Genomic DNA, 6,933 nt, shown 5'->3' on the forward strand with positions numbered 1-6,933 from the left:
TAGATCAGCCATGATTGAATGGCGGAGTAGACGTGATGGGCCGAATGGACTAATTCTGCTCCTATCACATGACCTTATAATATTATGTACATTAAATAGAAAGTCACATTATGATATTATAATATTAAAAGATTTGAAGTGTTGTTTACAGGTAAGTTGAATTGTCTTTTAATTATTGTATAACAAATAATATGTATGTAGGGTGAAATATGAAAGACGATACACAACCTAAAAGCAGAAAATCGAACTAACTTGCCAGAAAGCTCTCTGAATTTTTTTGATCTCAATAGGTTTAATGCATAGAATGAATCTCCATTCGGAAAAGGTTATTTTGTCATATACACTGTATTTTGTGATTATAGTGTTTCTCTGTTTTATTGATATGGTGTTTCTTAGAAATTATTCTTATCTCAGTATGGCAACCCAATGTGAAAATAAATTACAATTGAAAGAAGACTTAAAAAACAGAATATTCCCAAATCCAGCTTGAAGTATTTTTATTTAGTTCCTCATACTTAATAAAAAAAACTTTTAGCAGTACATTTTGGAGAAATAATTGTTTCAGCTATGTCTTGAAATATTAAAAATTAACAAGTAAAGCAATATTTTAATTTTTCTTCATTCTAAATTGCTGCTGATGATGTAGCTGGTGCTACATGCCTGCACAATATTTGGCTGATGGGAGAAAATGATAAGCTTGTCATCTGATTTCCAATTTTATAAGAAACTACTGAAAGGAAAAGGCACTTGACCTAAATCACAAATGCACAGACTTGACATCAGAAATGTTCTCCTCCTCCATGATAGAAATTTCATTTTTGTAGCCTTTCAGCTGGTAAATGATCAATTCAATCAATTGATTTAGATCCGGGCTTCACTGTTCTGCTGGCCAAAATGTCTTAAGTGCCGTACTTGCACATGAGTTGACCCAAATTATACCAAAGGGGCAGAGAGGAAGAACGTTTAAAGGAGCTGTGTGGGGGAAATTATTTTTACACAAAGAGTGGTAGGTGCCTGGAACACGTTGCAAGTGATGATGGTGGAAAGCGGAATACAATAGCGGGATTAATGAGTTTTACAAGATACGCGCTAAGTTCAGGCACGTGACGTCATTTGCAGGCAGTCAGGCAAGGGCTATCATGCTTAAGTAATCAGCACAGGTTAGGAGGCACAGACACCGACTGAATTTGGGCTTCGCACGGCGTCGGACAGTGACGTCATCACGCAACACCACGCTGGGTGGTGACATCATCGTGCAACGCCACACGCTAGGCGTACGCCGTCAAGACGTTGCGTACGATGTCAAGACACTGCATACGACCACAATGCGCCTGCGTGCCGACAGGCCATTGGCGCGGCCATTGGCGCGCGAAGATTTCGGCCACTGCCAGAATTTCGGAGCCCCGTGCGATGTCGTGATCAGCCCCGTACAACTCCGTGCTTCTAAGTGGGACCGGCTCCATGCGGCTATACGGTACCCGTACGCCTCAAGCGACCACAAGGTTGCGTAATTTGCGAGCCAAGGTCGCGTAAGTGGGACAGGCCCTTTACTTGAAATTAGAGAAATCAAGATTCCTGCCACTGGGTTGTAAGCTGCCCAAGCAAAATATGAGGTGCTGTTCCTCCAGTTTGTGTATGGCCTCACTCTGACAGTGGATGAAGCACAGGATAGAAAGGTTAGAATGGGAATGGGAGTTACCATGAGACTGCTCCCTTCGCGACTCCTTGGTTCACTCATCCTTTCCCACCCAACCACATTCTTCCCCCACGGAAAACAGGCCTTCACCACCACGTGCCATGCTCAACCAGGGGGGCCCCATCCAAACTAGTCCCGAGCTCATGTCTTATATCAAAAACTTTCGTACCACACCACCTGTATAAGTTCTCCTCAAAACATGTGCTTACACCAAACCAATGTTTCCATTCACATAAACCTGTGTCCTCTGGTTACTGATCTTTCCCCTGCAACCACAGGAGATGTATGACCTGTCATTATACTTCCCCATGCACCACCATCCAGGGACTCCAGCAGTCCTTTCAGGTGAGGCAGGGAATCTTGTGCACCTCCTCTAACCTTATCTACTGCATCTGGTGTTCCCAATGTAGTCACCTCTACATCAGCGATACCAAACATAGACTCGGCGACCGTTTCACTGAACACTTATATGCTCAGTTATATGCCAAGGCCTGTTGGATTTCCCTGTTGCTAACATTTTATCCCTTCTTCCTATTACCATGTTGACCTTTCTGGCCTGGGCCTCCTCCATTGCCAGAATGAGGGCACAAGCAAACTGGAAGACCAGAAGACCAGCACCTCTGCTTACAACCCAACAATATAAATATTGAATTCTCCAATTTTTGGTAACTATATAACGCCCCCCCCCTATCCCTTCCTCCCCCATACACCCCTCTTTCTCTCCCCCTCCCTCTCCCCTATACCCCACCTGAACTTGCCCCCACTTCACTCCCCCCCCCCCTCTCCACCTACATTCCTCCTCCGGCTTCACAATTTGCAGCTCTTCAATCTCTTTGTCTCACACCTTCTACCTTTCCATTTCTGGCCTTAGTCTAAACATCTGCCTATCAAAAAATCTTCCTCACCTATATCAGCCTATTGCCTGCTATGCTTTGTCCTGCCCTTCCTCACTTCCAGCTTTCTACCCCCTCTCCCCCCCCTCTCCCACAATCAGTTGTAGATGGGTCCCGAACTGAAACATCCGTGTTCTCCAGATCTGCTGTCTGACCCGTTGAGTCACTCAGCACTTTGTGTCTTCTTCTGGAAACAAATCATTCTCCTTCCAAAGGGACAATCTAAAAAGAAGAAAGAGTTCCACAGAGATGAAACCTACACTGAAGGAATAGACTGGGTGAGAGGTTTGCAGATTGCCACATCATTACATGGGGCTTCAACTTCACAAGCCCAGAAAAACTCAAAGCCTGAACATTTCTCGTCAGGAGTAAGTAGGTTGCTATAGTAACACACTTAACAGCTAATGTACGTCAGGTGCCCAATTACAGAAATAAAGGATAAGGAAAAAAATTGTGATCATATGAATAAAAAAAGATATATTTAGTGAGATTAGCAAAAATATGTCTTTATTCAATTGAAGAAAATCTCAATGCATTGCAGACTATTACTGACTCAAACAATAATTGTACTTTGAAAGTAAACAGTTATTTGGATGCATTTTTTAAATAATCATGAGAGACTACCAGTATAGTATATTAGGGGATCAATGGAAAATGTCAGTAACCAAGTTATCTCAAACTCACAGTTAATCAGTGCCTCAGTTTTTAATCCTCATCCTTGCTTTCAAACAACTGAATGCATAAAACACAAAGTAATGGAGTAACTCCAGGCAGGCAGCATCTGTGGTGAAAATGTGCAGGTGATGTTTTGGTTCGGAACCCTTCTTCAGCCATATTAGTCTGCCTGTCTCTCTAATCTCCTTCAGTTATAACAGTTGCCATGATATTTGAGATCTAGCAGTTCTGGCATCTTGTCAGATATTAATTGCTCCATTGTTGTTGATCCCCCCCCTCCTGCTGTTGAGGTCCCAATATCCCTTAAATCAAGTAGGGATTACAGATTCTCTTCCCCACAGTTGGGATAGGCATGGATCTGTCACTGTATACCACTGCAATACAGTACCGGTGGGCACAGTACTGATGGACACTGGTCTGTGTTGTTTAACACAGGGGAACAAGTCGGTTGTTCTGTAACACAGAATACAGAGTTGAAGGTTGCTGTTCCATGCAAGGTTGGGATGCAGTATTGGAGGGTGTATTGCTCTATGCACTATGCTGCACACTGGCAGGTAAAGGAGTGTTATTATAGAACACCGGGGTGCAGAATTAGTGGATGTAGGTCTTTTGCTGTCGAGCAGTGGGGCACAATACCAATAGACACAATACCTTCCCACCCTTCCCCCCCTCTCCCCTCCCCTCCCCTTCCCCTTCAACCCCCCCTCTACCTCCCCCCTCTACCTCCCCCCCTCTCTCCACCCCTCCTCTCTCTCCCCCCCCCCCCCTCCTCCATAAAGAACAAATTAGAACACAAGTTTAATAGTGCAGGATGGCTTCTATAATCAATTCGTAATTGTCATGGAATTGCCACATGTAAGTTGTGGTGAAAAGCTGTCTTCAGGCCACAAAGCAGCTGCCATGGATGTGAACGAGTTTGCTAAGTGTGTAGCTGACAAGCACCTCGGTCCCGAGCATGTATAATGCAAATGAAAGTATATTGACGATGCACACCGCGAAGGACTTTAGCAGTGGAGGATGAAGAAGGGCCTACAGGATTCAAACACTCCATGGATACAGTTACTTTTCTAAGGTGCTCAAACGCAGCAAGCACACACAATAAAAGCCACAGGTGATGGGAAAAAGTAAATGCCCTCAGGCCTTCAAAGGCATAAACATTTACCCTGTAAATATATAGGACAAACACAAATGGCTAGATGACCACCTTAGAAAGGTTTGAAATGTTTTGTTTGTGTCTGAAGCCCAAGCTCACTTTACATATATAGGCTACCAGAAGATTGCAAATGTTTCTCCAACAGGGGACATGACTTGAGAATTAAGGGACAGAAGTTTAGGGGTAACATGAGGGGGAACTTCTTTACTCAGAGAGTGGTGGCTGTGTGGAATGAGCTTCCAGTGAAGGTGGTGAAGGCAGGTTCGTTTTTATCATTTAAAAATAAATTGGATAGTTATATGGACGGGAAAGGAATGGTCTGAGCGCAGGTATATGGGACTAGGGGAGAATACGTGTTCGGCACGGACTTGAAGGGTCGAGATGGCCTGTTTCCATGCTGTAATTGTTATATGGTTATATGGACAACTGTTCAGCTCACTCCAAAGCTGATCTCCTGTGCAAGAGAAATGTTCATACTGTGTATTTACTACCAGCTTCCTGCCCATATCCAACCCAAGACTGAGGAATACTATGCTCTATGAAGATTAGTTATCGTTCACTTTTCATGAAACGCATGATAAATGTGGTAAATGCTGCCAAACCTTTAGAAACATGCATTAAAGAGTTTAACATGAAAGCCGTTCTTCGGTTTGTTGCTGGTGTCTGAAAGAATGTACAAACGTGAACATTAAAGAAATGCAGCCTGCCTTGATGTTTGATAATACGCCTGATGGAAATGTCGACGATGACTTCACAGGATTTAATGTGTCTAAGGAGAAAGATGGTGTTCATGAGTTGGTTGCGAATGCAAAAAGTAGTACGGCACCTGCTGCCCAGAGTATAGCAAGCAACATTGATGTAGAAAGTCTGGCTGAGTGGATGAAAATGTTAACAAAGAGACATCTGTTGTTTTATCAATATACTGATTCGGGTTTATAAGATAATGTTCTGAATCGTGATAAGAGCAATGACAAGTCAAGTCAAGTCAAGTTTATTCGTCACATACACCTACGAGATGTGCAGTGAAATGAAAAGTGGCAATGCTCGCGGACTTTGTGCAAAAAGACAAACAAACAAACAACCAAACAAACTACAAACAGAATATAACAGAATCACATATTCTTTTCCATATTAAATATTGTGGGCGGAAGGAAAAAGGGAAAAAAACAGCAATTTAAAAAAAAAAAAGCAGTAGAGTGGTACAGTAAAGTTAGTCCCTGGTGAGAGGAGTTTACAGTCCTAATGGCCTCTGGGAAGAAGCTTCTTCTCAACCTCTCTGTTCCCACAGCATGGCAACGGAGGCATTTGCCTAACCGTAATGAAGATGACAGTGGTGAAGATAAGACAGATGTAGCTGAAAGATCTACAATGGACAAGTTGATTGAATTGACGGGTAAATTGATCAGTGGGCTAGAGCGAAGTACCTTCATGACGGAACAAGAGCTAATAACTGTCCATATGTTGTATGAAAAATGACAGTGAAAGGTCAAAGTATGAAACAGCTTTGCTTGGATGAAATGTTTAACAAAATAACCAAGCAAAATATGCGTCAGAGCAATAAGCTTCAACTTCTGATTAGAGCCGCAACACCCATAACATTCAAAAAGTTGCCGCTTTGGAAGCAGTACTACTGCAACTTGTACTGTTCAAATAGACCTGTGCTAATGTTTCTCATCATTCACATTCAGTTTAAGTTTATATTTGTTTTATTTAAGTTTCTGTACTCCATGGTGCCTTAGAGACGCAGGAGGGGTGTTTTTAGCAGGCCAGGGGTGCATTGTCATTTCATTGTCATTTAATTGTCATGTGATCTCTGTTGATCCATGAAAATGGATAATCCAGAAAGGTTCTGGAAACGAGGGTGCCGAAAGATCTGTGTTCAACCTGTATTGTATCTGCCCCCACCACTACCCCCGGCAGGGATTCACCATCCTCAATGTAACATCTCCTTTAATCTTTGCCCCTCTCACCTTAAACGTATGCCCTTTAGTATTTGATTTTTACAGTCCATGATCCCAGCAATTTTGGTGTCACCTGCAAACATTCTAAGAAATTCGTCCATGTTTACATCCAAGTCATTTATATATATCACAAGCAGTTTAGCGATACTGCGTGGAAGCAGGCCCTTCACCCTGCTGAGTCCGCGCCGACCCGCGATCCCCGTACACAAGCACTATCCTACATACTAGGGATGATGTACAACTGAAGCCGATTAACTTACAAACCTATACGTCTTTGCAATGTAGGAGGAAACGGAGCACCCGGGGAAAACACACTCAGTCAAGAGAAGAGAAGTCAAGAGTGTTTTATTGTCATATGTCCCAGATACGACAATGAAATTCTTACTTGCTGCAGCACAACAGAATATGTAAACATAGTACATAACGGGAGAAAGAAAATAAAGTACAATGTATGTACATACACATGCACACATACTCAATAAATAAACAAATACAGTGCAATAATAATAATAATAATAGACTGTTGTAGTTCAGAGCTTATTTGTTGTTGTGTTT

This window comes from Leucoraja erinacea, chromosome 10 (assembly GCF_028641065.1).
Source record: "Leucoraja erinacea ecotype New England chromosome 10, Leri_hhj_1, whole genome shotgun sequence".
Lineage (NCBI taxonomy): Eukaryota > Metazoa > Chordata > Chondrichthyes > Rajiformes > Rajidae > Leucoraja > Leucoraja erinaceus.